Genomic DNA, 17,330 nt, shown 5'->3' on the forward strand with positions numbered 1-17,330 from the left:
CCCTGTCATCATTGCGCTCATAGACCTACCTGAGGATTTACCGTATTCTTGTCAGACTTTAGGGACCTGAGGTTAGTCCACTCCCTAATCTATCATTGGGATTATGATTGTTTTTACTGCTATACCATAAACATGGTTACCACTGGTACTATCATAAGTTAATGTATTTCTCCTCTAAAGTCTTAGAAAGAGTATTTTTAAACACCTACACACAGAGTTTATATGTATTTGTACCAGGAGTTTATTTATTTCCTTTTCTATGATTGGCAATGGCAGGAAGAACCTCTGTGGCTCCTTTCCATCTGTGTGACCCAACCTAGAGAATTTCCATAGAGCTGACTGAGCCAATTAGCTTCTAAATGAGAAATTCTATGCATTGGTTGAGATTAACACTAGAGTACCAATCTAAACAGTACAATAAAGTGGAAGAAGAATGATATCTCTTCTGTGACTAATAAATTCATATTCTCTGCTGCACAAAAGAAGACAATACTTTAATACGTGAGGGAATGTGTCTCATGTTACATCTGGGCTTGGTCTGAAATAGTATGCAAATTAAATTTTGCACAGCATATTTTCCCTCATAGCACAGTTTCAAGAATGTATCATTCTAGATCATCAATTGGCATTTACTTCTCTTTTTAAATTTACATTTAATTTTAGTTTTACAAAGACTCCAATTGCAGGGTTGAGTTAACCATGCTCTGCAGGCAGTGGCATATTATTATTACTGGTCTGCACAAGACACACCTCTTGTTTTATTTATTAACTTGTTTTCTCTTCATTCACATTCTGTAGCCTCATATCTTGCTCTCACTCTAGTCAACTCCCCTCATATGCTTGATTTTAAACCTTTTCTTTATATAAATCTTTGGAAAATGGCAATGGTTGGTTGTGTGCATGTCATTTAATTTACACTACTGCTGTTGTGCTATAGATACCAGCTATCTTACTTTTTTCACGCAACAATATAATTTTAAGATACAATCTTATTGCTATGCATATATCCAGCTTGTGGCTTCTGGTTTCTGCCAAGTACTACATTGTCTGCATCCACCTCATGTTAATACTCCCTCAGGGCTGGGACGCAGACTGCTATCATCTTCCTGCTACCACAAACAACACTATGATAAACAGTGCTTTGAGCTTCTATTTGTTCTCTATCCAATAATAAAAGCCTTTAAGCAAATATTCAAGTGCATTGATAGATTCCCTAACTAAGAAAACATGGAGAATCTTATTGGAAATTAGGTCATGTGGCTATTTCTCTTACTATGCAAATAATTATCCTTAATATGTTTGTGGTATAAGTTTTCTGTTTGGACTTATATACATTTGACTTCCATAAAGATAAAACATCTATATGAAACAATTTGGATGTTCTTCCAGCTCAGTGGGCTTAATGCTTTGCTCTCTATCATTTAAACTGTCGCAAGTAATCAGCTTTCTTCTTTGAGATACTGTATCCCAGACCAATAGATATGACTTCTTGGAAGTCCTAACATTTGGCTTACATTTTCTTTTTCTTAAATTGACCTCAAAAGAGTGATATCTTCAGGCCAAATCTCTCCCTAAAGAAATTAGCAGTGTATAAGGTTAGCTAAAATGGCAGATTCATAAGAACTCTGTAACTATTTGGGTGCAGGAATAGGCAATAGTAGATGATAGTAAGACAGCTTTGCAAACGTCCCCACACCTATAAGCTGGGGCTAAAATTTTGACAGGTCCTTAGTAAAAAGTAATGTTGAGTCTATTCATTCTTTGTGCTAAAGGTAATATGAAGTCTGGGAAGTAGACTGATATAACTGCCATGTGTTGGGGGAATGAAATGCTTTAATTAACCAGTGTTTACTGAATATTTATTATATTTGAGGCACTATGATAAGCAATGGGTTAGAAGAATGTGGGATGTAAGCATTTATAAAACATTTATAATTGTAAGAGTATAGTATAGTGGAGGTTCCTGATGTGAATAACTAACAGGAGAGGGTAAGACTGTAGAAACCCAATTCAACAAACATTGAGTTTCAACCAAGTACAGGGCTCTTGTTTTATCAATAAGTCCTCATCAAATAAACACAAATGACTTCAGTACCACCCTTACAATCTGCAAGAGGTGGAAAACAAGAAAATAAATGCTATTAAGTCTTATGGAAACTATGTTGGAAAGAATGCAGAAGGAGAAAAAAATGTCAATTCCACCTAGAAGAGCAAGGCAAAGCTTCATATAGAAGGTGGTATGTGAACTGAGTCCTGAACCTTAAGTGGGTTAAGAGGGGAAGATTTCCTTGTAAAGCAAAATCCTGGAGGGTAAAAGAGTCTCATGATTAGGGAAACAGTAAGTAATTCAGAAGAACCCATCTGGGTTCAAATTCTGGCTCTACCACCTATGATCATCTGCATGTATCACTTTCCTCATCCATAAAATGGACATAATTCCTTCCTCATGGAGTTAATTTGAAAATCATAGAAGACAAAACTGTAAAATTATGGATACTGTACGTGGAATGTAATAAGTGCTCAATAAATGTTAGTATGTTAATAACAATAACAAATAATATATTGGTTGTCAGTGAAAGGGTGAAGGGAAGAGAAAGAAAGGGAGTGAGAAATAAGTCTGAAAAGGTAGGCAGAAGCCAGATCATGGAGGATCTTATATGCATTCTCTGGAGTTTAAAATTTGTTGGGTAGGCAATAGGAAGTTGGAAAGGGTTTTTTGGTTTGTTTTTTAATTTGTTTTGTATTTTATATTGGAGTATAGTTGATTAACAATGTTGTGTTAGTTTCAGGTGTACAACAAAGTAACTCAGCTATACATATACATGTGTCTATTCTTTTCCAAATTCTTTTCCCAACTAGGTTGTTACAGGGTTTTAAGGCAAAGAAGAAACTTGATAAAATTTAGATTTTAGAAAGAACACTCTGACATTAATATAGGGGATGGACTGGAAGAATGAACATTTAGAGGCAAGGAGGTCACTAATGATCCAGGATAACTATGAGCATGGGAGTAGGAAGGAATGTGAAAAGTTTTGGGGATGATTCTGAGACATATACCAGACTTGTTGTTTGATTTCATGAGGAAAGTGAGGGGGAAAAAAAGAACTCTTGAATGATTTCCATTTCTAGGTTTGGTGACTGTCATTTGGTGGTGTCATCCTTCAAAACAGTAAGTAAAAGGGAAAAAAATTTATAAAAAAGATGAGGAATTCAGAAGTTCAAGGTAAGTTTTAAACATTTTACTGGTGCCATCAAGTGAGCAATCCAATGGTCAGATCTGGAAATCAGGGAAGAGGTCTCACTTGGAGATAAGTGACTTGACAGTAATTGAAGTCAGGAGAGTAGATGACCCATAAAAAGAAAGCACGTGGAATTAAATATAATGTGGCCACTTAACAGAGCCCTGTAAAACAACAATACTTAGAGACAGGCAAAGAAAAAAAGAGCAGCAAAAGGAGATTGAAAAGGGAAAAGATACAAATGCAAACATGAATAATGCATACCCCTGGATATTACAAAGGCCAAAGTAGGTGGCTTGAGGAAACTGGTGAAGAAGGATGTGGTGGGAGGATAAGGAGTCCAGCAGCCTGAGACTGCTGCAGGGATCCAAATGACGCTCAGCTTCACACTCTGATTCAGGAAGTACCAGAGGTCCTGCCTACGGTAGCCCACGAATCATGGGCCAGGATGCTCTCCTGGCTCATATGTGACATATAGAATTTTGAATTTATTATAAAATATTTCACACATTAAAAGAAATGAAAGCAGTTCAATTAATTCTTGAATACCTATTATGCATTTTAAGAAATAAATCAAACCCATGGATCCAAAACCACTTTGGAAAACCCTCTTATTCAATTCTTCCACAAAAGGAACCACTGTTCACCATTTTCTGCTTATCATTCCCCTACTCTTCTGTAAAGCTTTATCACATATGTATATATACATAAATATTAAGTTTTACATATTTTTGAACTCTTTTGTATTCCATTATTTCTTTTTCTATTCAACATTTATGTTGTGAGTTTCACCCATATTAAAATTAGCTATTTGTGCCTTAACATTTTTTCTTCCTCAATCTTGCCAGAGACATAACTGCTTTATTAGTTTTCTCAAAGAAATGTTTGCCTTTGTTGATTACTGTATCTTCATTTTTCTACTTCATTATTTTTTATTCCTATCATTATTTACATTTTTATCTTTGTATTTGAATTTCTTCTATTGTTCTTTGTCTAACATTAATTTTGTATTTAGCTCATTCTTTCCGACTTTCTTTCTAATATAAACATTTAAGGTTTAAAATTTCCCTGTATTATTCTAGCTGCATCCCACAAGTTTTGTTATTTAGTATATTTCATCATTTAGTTTTAACTATTTTCTGATCTCTTTTTCTGATTTTTTCTTTGACTCATGTCTTTTAAAATTTTCAAGCCCATAGGATTTTTAAATTTATCTTTGTTGTTGCCATTAATTTCATTTTTGTCAGAGAAAATAAAGTCTTTTGATACTGATTCTTTGAAATTTACTGAGAATTGCTTCATCATTGGTACATTATCACTTTTCATATACATAATTATGTTCTTGAGAAACTGTATTCTCATATGTGGAATGAAAGCTTCTGTATCTATTCCTTATATCAGAATTATTTATTGTCTTTTTCAGATCTTCTAAATCATTGTTGTTTTCCTTCTCAACTTTTCGTTGTTGGTCCTCAGAGAGGGAGTGCATTTGTCCATTACTCCTTTTCTTTCTATTTCTATTTGTGATATTTTGAAGTTATGTTCTTATATTTACCAAAGTTTAGAATGCTTGTATATGTTTTATCATTTTGAAGTGGCCCTCTTTATTCTTGATTATAGTTTTGTTTTAAAATGTGTTTGGTATTAATATAACTGTGATAGCTTATTTAATTTAGTATGTATATTGTAGTGTTTTTAAACATCTTTATTAGAGTATAATTGCTTTACAATGGTGTGTTAGCTTCTTCTTTATAACAAAGTGAATCAGCAATACATATACATATATCCTCATATCTACTCTCTCTTGCGTCTGCCTCCCACCCTCCCTATCCCACCTCTCTAAATGGTCACAAAGCACGGAGCTGACCTCCCTGTGCTATGGGGCTGCTTCCCACTAGCTATCTATTTTACATATAAATAAGGAAACACACGCTTTAAATGATACATTAAACAAGATGGACTTAACTGATATTTATAGGACATTCCATCCAAAAACAACAGAATACACTTTCTTCTCAAGTGCTTATGGAACATTCTCCAGGATAGTGCGTATCATAGGTCACAAATCAAGCCTTTGTAAATTTAAGAAAATTGAAATCGTATCAAGTATCTTTTCTGACCACAATGCTATGAGACTAGATATCAGTTACAGGAAAAAATCTGTAAAAAATACAAACACATGGAGGCTAAACAATACCCTACTAAATAACCAAGAGATCACTGAAGAAATCAAAGAGGAAATAAAAAAAATACCTAGAAGCAAATGACAATGAAAGCCCGATGACCCAAAACCCATGGGATGCAGAAAAAGCAGTTCTAAGAGGGAAGTTTATAGCAATACAATCCTACCTCAAGAAATAAGAAACATCTCAAATAAACAACTTAAACTTACACCTACTGTAGTTTTTTTAAATCATACTTTTATTTTCAACATCTTTTTGGTCCTTACACTTTAGTGTTTATCTCTTTTTAAAAAAAATTTTTTAAATTTTGTAATTGAAATAAAGTTGACTTAAAATGTTGTGCTAGTTTCAGGTGTACAGCATAATGATTCAATATTTTTTCAGATTATACTCCATTATAGGTTATTACAAGATAATGGGTATAATTCCCTGTGCTATGCAGTATATCCTTGTTGCTTATCAATTTTATATGTAGTAGTTTGTATCTGTTAACCCCATACCCCTAATTTGTCCCTCCCCCCTTCCTTCTCCTCTTTGGTAACCACAAGTTGTTGTTTTCTATATCTGTGAGTCTTTTTCTATTTTGCATATATGTTCATTTGTATTAGTTTTTAGATTCCCAGATAAGTGGCATCATATAGTATTTTTCTTTCTCTGACTTATCTCACTAAACATAATATTCTCTAGGTCCATCCATGTTGCTGCAAATGGCAGTATTTCATTCTTTTTTATGACTAATATTCCCCTGTGTGTGTGTATACCACATCTTCTTAATCCAATCATCTGTTGATGGACATCTGGGTTCCTTCCATGTCTAGTGTTTCTCTTTTAAATAGCATGTACATGGATTTTGTTATTTTTAACTGAATATTTTGGTAATTAACATTATTGTGATATATTTGGAATATTTTACCAACTTATTCTGTACTTTATCTTTACTTCTTTCTTTATTTTATGTTTTTACTTCTCCTTTAATGAATTCTTTTGAATTGGCTGAGATTTTACATTTGTCTCTTAATTCTGTTTTTCTCCTCTTTTGGTTTGGACATTATTTACTTTTTTCTATTTTGTTAGAGGTTATCCTTGAAATTTTAACATATGGGTTACACATAAAAAAGTGGAAAACTAATTAGTATGCTTATCCCCTCTCTAACCAACATAAGCAGCCACAGCATACTTTAGTCACTGCCTATTATGTTAGACAGTTTATCGATCCTCTTTTATTTAGTTCTTAATATTATAATTTTAGTTCTTCACATTTTTGATTTTTACTTATATTTATGCATGTTTAGCAATTTCTTTTGTCATAGTTTCATTTTATACCTCAGATATTCCTTCTGAGATCATCTTTCTTCTTCTGAATAACATCTTTTAAAATTTTCATCAGCAGTAAGTGCTCTTATTTTTTATTTGAAAATGTCTTTATTATGTGCTAATTCTTGAAGGATAGTTCACTGGAAATAAAATAACTCTTGACCTATAATTATATTTCAGCATTTTCTAGATATTATTCCACAGTCCCTTGGATTCCACTGTTCCTCTCGGGAAGTCAGTTGTCAGCCTAATTGTCATTCCATTGTAAGAAATCTGTTTTTCTATCTGGTACTTTTAAGATCATCTATTTGCTTTGGTGATCTGCTGCATCAGTATGATATGTCTAGGAATGGATATATTTTGATATATTTTCTTGTTTGGGGTATGTTGTACTTTTCGAGACTAAAGAGCCAAACAATCATTAATTATGAAAAATTCAATTCTAATCCACAAATATGATATATTCTTCCATTAAATCTCCTTTAATTCCTCTCAATGATGTGTTATAGTTTTCTGTGGTCTTTCACATCTTTCATTAAATATAGTCCATGTTTTAAGTATTTAATATTACTGTTATTTTCTAACTGCTTTTTGCTAGTACATGGAAATATAGATTGATTTTTTTATATATTGATTTTGCATCCAAGAACCTTGTTGAACTCATTTATTAATTATAATAACTTATGTATAGATTCTTCCGCATTTTCTAAGTATGGAAGTATTCTATTTACAAATAATAATAGCATGACTTCTACCTTGTCAATGCAGATGACTGCAGAAGCCCATGTGTTATAAATTGCTAGAATCCCTCTTTCCTCTACACAAGAGCATGAATAATATTTCCTCTATAGGTTCAAATAGTCTGATCTGTAGTTCATGAGTCACAAGATCAATCAGAATGAGCACTATTTACTTTTCAGTTTGCTAACTTGTCTTCACAAACATTTAGTTCAATAATTCATTGAACTTTGCTCAGAATTTCTGAAATCCCTACAGGGTTTAGTCTGTGTAAAATTTCAACCTGAAATGGATTTGTCTGGAAATTCATCATCAGAGATTTTTACATAAAATCTTCCCCTCATATGTAACTAAAAATATTTTACTGGCAATACTGACATATAAACATAGATGGGTCCCTGTAAACCATACAGTATATAGTACTTGATCATTTATTTTCACTCGGCATGCTCACATATGAAGTTCATTACTGAGAAAGGAAAAAAAAGGAATGAGATTATAGGTGATTTAAAAATAAATATTCTTGTTGAATTTGTACCTATATAAAAGATTATAAATTCAATTTCATTAGTTTTGTTTTCATAAAGCTTAAATGGATAAAATTTCCTAATTTAACTCATGTACTAAGCAGGGAAATTTTTAGGCTAGGGACAAAGCAGAGAGGAGAAGTTAAACACAAATTAGGGGATGCATGCCTTCACATGCTGATATTCCCTTTAGGAAAAGACACCAGGCTTGTGTAAGGGCTAGGAAAACATCAATATTATCACTTTAGGATTTTTGCATAAGTTTTCCCCTGTTTGAAAAATGTTCTTTTTTTCCTCATTCTTCATCTGAACGATTCTACTTATGCAAGTCTCAGTTTAAATGTCACTTTCCTAGGCCCTTTTAAACCAATGTGTCTCAATCTAAATTTGCCTTCCCCATGTCATTCTATTTTATTTTAGGTTCTTTATCATAAATTTTAATTCCATATTTGCATGTTTACTTGTGGTTCTCAAACTGCAACGTGCTTAAGAAGCACTTGAGGAACGCATTAAAAATGTAGATTCTTGCACCTAACTTTACAAATTTCCACCCAATACATCTTAGTTGGGACCCAGAAATCTACATTTTTAACAAACTTTCCCAATTAGTTTGGGAAAGTAGGTGGCCCTCAGAACATACTTCTGGAAGTTCTCCATGAGGGCAGCAACTCTGTCTCTCTAACATCTAGCAGAGTGATTAATAAATATTAGCTGCATTACAAATATTAGGACTCAAAATATCCAACACACTTCGGCAAGTAAGCCAGGGGACTAATACTGATTTAGGGTCAGGGCTGTCTTCAGACCCAGAGAAAACTTTCTACATGTTGGGTGAAAGAGTTTAGAAGAGAGGAAAAAAGGAATCCGAGTGTTGGAGTTTGGGCCAGAAGTCAAAGTTGATGAGCTGTCAGCAGCCAGTCTTTATTGTGATGAGTCAAAGACTGTATACAAAACTCCTATGGGGTATCCAGTTCAGAATTTTAGCTGGATAAGGGCACTATCTTCCTTTCATCACAGTGCTGCTTTCAACACATCAGGAAACACCATGTCACTCCTTGACAGAGGCTGGCAATTTGAACTAGGGAGATAATTTGATGGCTTTAAAGCTGGCTGATATTTTCATTTGTGATTCTTCATGGCAGCACTGCCCCTCTTTTTCTGTTTTGTCCCCTGTTGTGAGGTTTGGCAGCTAGAATAGTATTTTAAGGCACGGTTGGTGGTGGGGCGCTATGTGGGAACTGTAATGCCAGCATTTCTGCTATCTGATACCAGCAATTTAAGGGACAATGATGTAAAGAGAAATGGTTCTTGGGGACTTAAAAAAAAAAAAACCTGAAATGGACCAGAGGGACTTGAGAGCTAAGGCCTGAGATTAACCTCTGGAGCTATAGATAAGCAAGAGTAGACCTTGTTTGCTGTTTTAGAGTGTGAGGAAAGATTATTTAGGGTCTGCCTTTCAATTTTGTCTTCCAAGCATAAGTTAAGGTTGGGTATGGTGACTTTAAGGGAAGGTGGAAGTCTCAACAAAATCAAGTATTCAGGAAATCAGTTACTGAGAAAACTTAACTCAGTAAGGAATGGTAAGGATAGGGCTGGAAAGAAAATCAATTATTGTATGGCAGTCAACATAGCTGCATGATTCGATCTGTAACTCTAGGGGAAAACGAATTTGGCTAAAATGCCTTCTTACCTGACGTTCTGGTTTTTGTTTTTTTTGGTTTTTTCCTACATCTCTGTTTTTAGATGTTACTTTTTAGAGAGTTGGCATGTAGACAGTCTCTGACAAGGCAAAATATCTTTAATGGGCTCTCTCTGAGTTAAAAACTTTGGCCTCTTCCAATCTTTCATCTCCTTTGAGCAGTAAATCCCTCCGCTCTTTCAGACAGCTCTTGAGACCAGGTTGACATAAACAGTAATATCTGCCAGGAAACATGGCAGCTCTGCTTAGAAGAACCTGGAGTGCCTGGGGAATACTTGGCTGCAAATTTTTGTGTTGAGAAATGTGGCACCAGAGATCAGAGGGAATACATGTCTGTCTGGCTTTTGGTTTGCACTCAAGGGCTACGCTGTAAGTGACCAGAGGCCAAAACTAAAACAAAGCCTCCTTAATCTGTGCATCTACCAGCATCTTCCCCATCTGGCAGGAAGATTCTCCTCTTCTGTTTTCACTTACTCCCAGTTAATATTTCAAACAGCATTTTTATTTCTGCAGTTCCAGATTCTAATCAGACCCCTGCCAATCTCTAAAGGGCTTGTGTGTCTCCTATCACTGGCCTGTTTTATTGACTCTATCTGAATTACTCCAGTTATGGCCATGCTGACATTTGCCCTCCAATCTGACTTTAATTACAATAAATATAAAGTTCAGATGGTATTGTTTCCCTTATCCTAACTTTATTCCAGTATGACACTCTAACTGCCTACATCAAAATTACCATGAAAGGGGGAGGGCTAACTAAATGAAGACTCTTGGGTCCCTGTACAAACATATGTAATCAGAGTCTTTGTAGATAAGACCTGATAATTTGCATCTGTTCAGCTTTTGTGGAAACGGGGGCTTCCACTTCCATCAGTGACAGAATTGATATCAGACAAGCCCTTCCACTATAGATAGCCATAAAAATGCATAAAATGCATGAAACAATTTTCAGTTATTGAAAAACATGCAGTGCAGGATTGTGTCTCTGAAAGAAGGAAAATAAGTGATGTGAGCCTCAATTCACACAAGCTTTCTGCCCACAATCACCTTCCAGGAAATGTCCCAGGAAAACGGACAGAAAAAAGAGTTCAGTGCTGTTAGTACAGATGAAATTTGCAGGGCAGATTATTAGAAGAAGGAGACATGCAGGAAAGAGACGCCAGAAATCTGCATAGAGGCACTCTGGAGCTTTGGTTCAATACTTAACTTCACGTGGAGAGATTTTGCAAGTCCTGGCAGAAATTAACTATCAGGGAATCTCTGAATTAAATGGATATTCCAGAGATCACACAAGGCTCGGAGATGAAGCTATAACCATCCAGAATGGAGAGATATTGCTAAACACTTCAGCCATTAGTTGATATCCCCAGAATGTCCACACGTTAAGAGCAAGATTACTTTAAGGCTAAAGTGAGGACAAATCTAGACCCACAGAGCCAAATTCAAAGAGCCTTAAAGGAAGACAGAAAATATCCCCAATGCCCAACAAACAGTTAAACATTTCTTGAAAAGCAAAGAAGCAGAAAAATGTCACCAGTAACCAGAAGTAAAATCAGCCAATAGAAATAGTCTCAGGAATGACAGAGGTGTCAGAATTAGCCAAAGAGAACTTTAAAAGAGCTATTAAGATTCCACTTCCTTATCCAACCTCTGCAGATAAGAGTTATAAACTCAGGACAAGTACAGAAAAATACAAGGAACTGAAAGCACTTGAGAGTGAATAGCAGGCAGATACTGGATAGGAGTTGATAGCTGGAAGAAGGAAATTTCAGGATTGAATTAACCAGTTTTATGGCTCTCAGCCTTAGTTTGGGCCATAGTTGACACCTAGCTGAGCAGCTAGAACTGACAGAAAACTCACAGTCTTTCTTGGGTGAACAACTAGAGTAGAGATATTGCTGCACCAAAGCCATTAGAAAGTGAGGGTGGTATCCCATAAAGTAGAGAACCAGAAAGAGGAAGCCCAAAATTTAGTGTTATAAACTCTGTCAACCACTCTGACCCTGAAGGAGGCATGTATAGAGCAGACTCCAAATGACTCAGCTCATTGAAGAACCAAACTGAAACTTAAAATGCCAGTCAAAATGCAGAATTAAAAAATTTGAGTCCAGCTCTTCATGATAAACCAAAATTTAAAACACAAATTTTAAGAGAAATATAACATACTTCAGAGTCTCCAAAACATAATATTTATAATGTGCAAGATATTATATGTGATTATATGAATTATATGTGAATTATATGAATTATATATGAATTATATGTGAAGAACCAGAAAAATTGAGCCATTCTCAAGATAAAAGATAATTGATTGAGAACGATCCAGAGGTGACCCATAAGTTCAAATTAGCATAAAATTATTTTACAGGTGTTATTAAAAATGTGTGCAAGGATGTACAGGAAAATATACTTGCAATAAATAAAAAGGATAGAATGAAAAGATCTCAGTAGGGAAATAGAAATTATAAAACTATTCAAATGGAAATTTTATAACTGAAAAATACAGTATCTGAAATTTTAAAAATTCACTGGATGAACTTATAAGCAAAATGGAGCTGCCTAAGGAGTCAGTGAATTGAAGACAGATCAGAATAAATTAGAAAATTTAAAGGAGAAAAGAGAATTCAAAAAAAAAAGAAACATGCCTCAGCCACCTGTGAGACAACACATATAACGATAGTCCAAGAAGCAAAAGAGAAAGAGAATGGGGTAGAAAAATGTAGAAAAATAATGACTGAAAATGTCCCCAATTTGATGGAAGACATACATTTACAGATGCAAGAAGCTCAACAACTCCAAGCAAAATAAATAAAACCATGCCTGACAACGTTAAACTGATGAAAATCAAAGATAAAGTGAAAATCTTGAAAGCAGCAAGAATAAAATGACATATTACATATAAGGGGAAATGATAGCTAGTTCCTCATCAAAAACTATGTAAAATTGAAGACAGTAGAACAACATTTTTTAAATGCTGGGAAAGATACTTAGCCAAAAATTCTATAACCAGTGAAAACACTGAATAAAGGTGAAATAAAGATATTTTCAGATAAAATAAAACTGAGATTGTTCATTGCCAGTAGACCTGCAGTGTAAGAAATGCTAAGGGATGTTTTAGAGGCTGAAGGGAAATAATATCAAAAACTTGGATGTTCAGGAGAGAAAGAAGAACATCAGATATGGCAAACATCTGGATAAATGTAAAAGCTTATTTTTGCTTTTAATTTCTGTAAACTACATAGCACTGTTAAAACAAAAATTACAACATTTTCTTTTGGCATTTATAAAGTATTTCAGTGGAAAATATGTAACAACTTTAGCATAAGGGATTTGGGAAGGAGTAAATGAAGTCATACTGTTGCAAAATTTTCACATCTAATGTGAAGTAGTACAACATTAATACAAATAAATAAATTTAAGAATGTGTACTAAAATCCTTAGAGCAATCAATAAAAATTAATACATATGGTACAACTAAAAAGGCAACAGTAAAATGGAAGACAAATAAAATGGAATTCTAAAAAACTAGTCAAGTAAGTTGAAAGCAGGTAGAAAAGAAGGAAAGGAAGAACAAAAATGAGGAGGAAGCAAAACACAAATAGTAAAATAGTAGACCTAAATACAACTATATCAACAGTTAAAAGGCAGAGATTGTCAGAATAAAAAATCAAGACCCAGATATATGCGATGGGTAAGAGATGCATTGCAGATATAAAAATATTGATAAGATGAAAGTAAACAGATGAACCTAGGACTCCCATTTAGCTCTGGTCTGTAAAGAGCTTGGAAGCAATTAGTCTCAAACTTTCAAAAAGAAAAAGCTTAAAAAACTGAGCATCAACAACCATTCTTGCATCCTTTAAAGACATGAAGTTGCAGGGCAAACCAGCACCCCTTAATCCGGAGAGATAGGCAAATCCAGAGAGACACAGACAAGATCTGATTACGTGGAGCAGAAGCTGCTGAAGCCATAAACTGGTAGGAACCCTTAACTAGGAATTTTGACAAATTGGTGGAAGCCAAATGTGGACTAGGCTGCATCTTGGAAACTCCTTAAGGCTGCATGTTTTCATGGGTTTTACTTCCAGGAACTCCATCATGTTCTCACAGTGATCCAAGAAAGAGCCCCTCCTGGCTCTGGCAGGGGTAGAGGGGTGGAAATAATCATTGTGCAATATACCCATGACATACTTTATAACAAAGGCCTACTCTCCAGGAAAAATGTCTTTGCCAGAGCCAATCTCAGGAGAAGACCATTTCCTCCATTCCAACCACGTCTAGACTTCCTATCTGACCTAACACCACGACCACCAGCAAAAGCAGTCAACAGATTTCAGGGATACAAGGAAATAGATTGGGAACACTATACCCAAGGAAAAGGAACGGGAGTGGGATTGGTGGAGTTATATCACTGGATAAACACTTGTGAAGATCACAGTCCAAAGACATAGTCTTACTAAAACGCTGAGATTTACTTAGATGATTATGGAACTCTCTCCGTCCCCCATACCTTACCACCACATCAGCAGGGCTCTAGGACAAAACAGTGGGTTACAGGTGAAAGAGCTGCAAAACGTACACTCCCACTGGGAGTACTTAGAGAAGCTCAAAATGAAGAGGGGAGACAAATATAAGGGCACTAGAGGAATCTGAAGCCTATGACACCTACATCTACAGGAAACATTAAACACCCCAACTGCTAGACAGGTTACCATAAATCCTCACACTGAAGGCCTATTTACCTTAGCTCTTATTACCCAAAACAACCTGGCTAGCTTTCAATAAACATTTTACAAAGCCAGAATGCAAGAACAGTCTGATGAGACAAAGCAATCATCAGAATCAGACTTAGATATGACACAGATGTTGGAATTATCAAACAGGAAATTTAAAAATATGTTAAGGGCTCTAATGGAAAAAATAGGCAACATGCAATAACAGATGGGTAATGTTCAGCAGAGAGATGGAAACTCTAAGCGACGAAATAGATGGAAAAAAATAGACCATGCAAATAGTAAGCATGAGTAGGCTGGAGTCAATATCAGCTAAAAATAGACATCAAAATAAAAAGTATTGTCAGAAACATTTTATAATGATAAAAGGGTGAATTCAAGCACATAGCACTCATAAATGTGTACACAGCTAATGATAGGATTCCAAAATACATGAAAAAAATCCACAGAGTTGAAAGGAAAAGTAGACAATTTCAAAATCATAGTTAATAATATTAACACCCCCCTTTCAACAATTTATAGATTAATAGACAAATAATTAATAAAGATATAGATGACCTGAACATTACTGATCATCTTGACCTAATTGATATTTATAAAAAACAAAAACAAACAAACAAAAACCTACTCCCAACAACTGCAAAGAATATATCCTATTTAATGCACATAGTATATTCACCAAGACAGATCTTGTGCTGTGATCCAAAATGAGTTTAAATAAAAGGATTTAAATAATATAGAATATATTCTCTGGTCACAATAGTATTTAATTAGAAAGCAATTAACAATAAGATATCTAGTGAAATACCAAATAGTTGGAAATAAACAACACATTTCTAAGTAGTCTATGGGTCAAAAATGGAATCACAAAGGAAAACAGAAAATAGTTCAAACTGAATAATGGAAAATATATCAAAATATGCGGGATGTAGTTAAAACAGTGCTTAATGGGTAACTTATCTTTAAATGTTTTATTAAAAAAGAAGAAAAGTATAATCAATGATCTAAGCTTCCATTCAGTGATCAATGATCAAGCTTCCCACTTTTTTTCTAAAAAAAGTAAAGTTAAACAAAATAAGAAAGTGGAGTAAAGAGCAGAAATCAACAGAATAGAAAACAAGTAACATGAAAATTGACAAAGACAAAATTTGGTTCTTTAACATGATCAGTAAGATTGAAACTCCCTAGCTAGACTATCAAGAAAAAAAAAATTGAGAACAAACCAAACTTACAAATATGAGGACTAAGAGAGACTATCACTACAAATTCTATCCACATTGAGAATATAATAAGAGAATATTATCAACAACTTGTTCAAATATAATAATTTAGATAAAATGGACAGATTCCTTGAAAAAAATCAACATACCAAGACTGACACAAGAAGTAGAAAATTAGAATAGCATTTTATCTATTAAAGAAAGTAAATTATCAAAAACCTTCCCACAAAGAAAACTCCAGGCCCAATTATTTCATTGGTAAATTCTATATTTAAGGAATAAATAACACCAATCTTACAAAAACTCTTTCAGAATATAGAAGAAGAAACACTCCAACTTGTTTTATAAAGCCAGCATAACCCTAATACCAAAAGTTGACAATGGTTTTACAAAGTTATAAACTGCTCTAAGGAGTATAGATGTAAAAGTACTACAGTAATAGGAAATTAAATTTGGCAATATAAAAAATGATATTTACCATAAATTACCAAGTGGTATTATCCCAGAAATGCAAGGTTTGAAAATCAATTCGTGTAATTAATATTAACAGAATTAAAAAGATATTATTTTTCAAAGGATGCAGAAAAAGCACTTGAAATAATTCAATATCCATTCATGATTTGAAAAGCAAAACAAAAACACCTCAGCAAACTATAAACAGAAGTTAAATTCCTTACGGTAATGAAGAGTATCTTCTAAAACCTACAGCTGACATCATACTTAATGGTGAACTATGAACACTTTAACTCTAAGATTGAGAAAAAAATTTAGGACACTCAATCTCACAACTTCTATTCAACATGATACTGGAAATCCCAGCTATTGCAATAAGGTGAAAAAAAGAAAAAGAAAAAAAAAAAGAAGAAAGGCATAAATATCAGAAGTGAAAAAGTACAAATATTTCCATTTACAGATGACATGCTTGTTTACATAGAAAATCCTAAAGAATTTACAAAACAACTACAAGAATAAATAAGTAAATTAAGCAAGATTACAAGATATAAGATTAATTTACAAAAACCAACTGTATTTTTATATAGCAGTAATAAATATAATAAAAATTCCATTTATAATAGTATCAAAAAATACTAAGAAATAAATTTAACAAATGATATATAAGATCTTTACATAGAAAACTAAGAAAACATTGCTGAGAGAAATTAAAAGAAGATCTAAATAAATGGAGAGATAAATCATGTAAATAAATTGTCCATTATTCTTTAATTGATATATATATCCAATGCAATCACAATCAAAATTTGCAAAAATTTGATAAGCTGATTTTAAAATTCATATGAGAAAGCAAAGAAGCTATCCAATACTCTTGCCAAAGAAAAACAAGGTTAAAGGATATATGCTACCTACCTTCAAGATATGTTGTTGAAGTGATGTCAGCAAAATGACAGGTATAGCAATTTCTAGTGCTTGTCCTCCCCCAGAAACATCAATTTTCCTGAGGCCTCAGGCTCCCACAAACCAAGCTCCCAGCCCACCCTGTGCCCTGTGCAGTTCCTGCGACCGAGATTCCTCAGTGGTGAAAAACTGAAAGCTTTTCCTATAAGATCAGAAACAAGGGAATGATGCTCACTCTTGCAATTTCTATTTAATATCCAGGAAGTCCTAGCCAGAGAGCAGTTAGGCAGGTAAAAGGAATGAAAGACATCCAAATTGAAAATA

The sequence above is a fragment of the Neophocaena asiaeorientalis genome, unplaced genomic scaffold (assembly GCF_003031525.2).
Source record: "Neophocaena asiaeorientalis asiaeorientalis breed wild unplaced genomic scaffold, Neophocaena_asiaeorientalis_V1.1 scaffold62, whole genome shotgun sequence".
Taxonomy (NCBI): domain Eukaryota; kingdom Metazoa; phylum Chordata; class Mammalia; order Artiodactyla; family Phocoenidae; genus Neophocaena; species Neophocaena asiaeorientalis.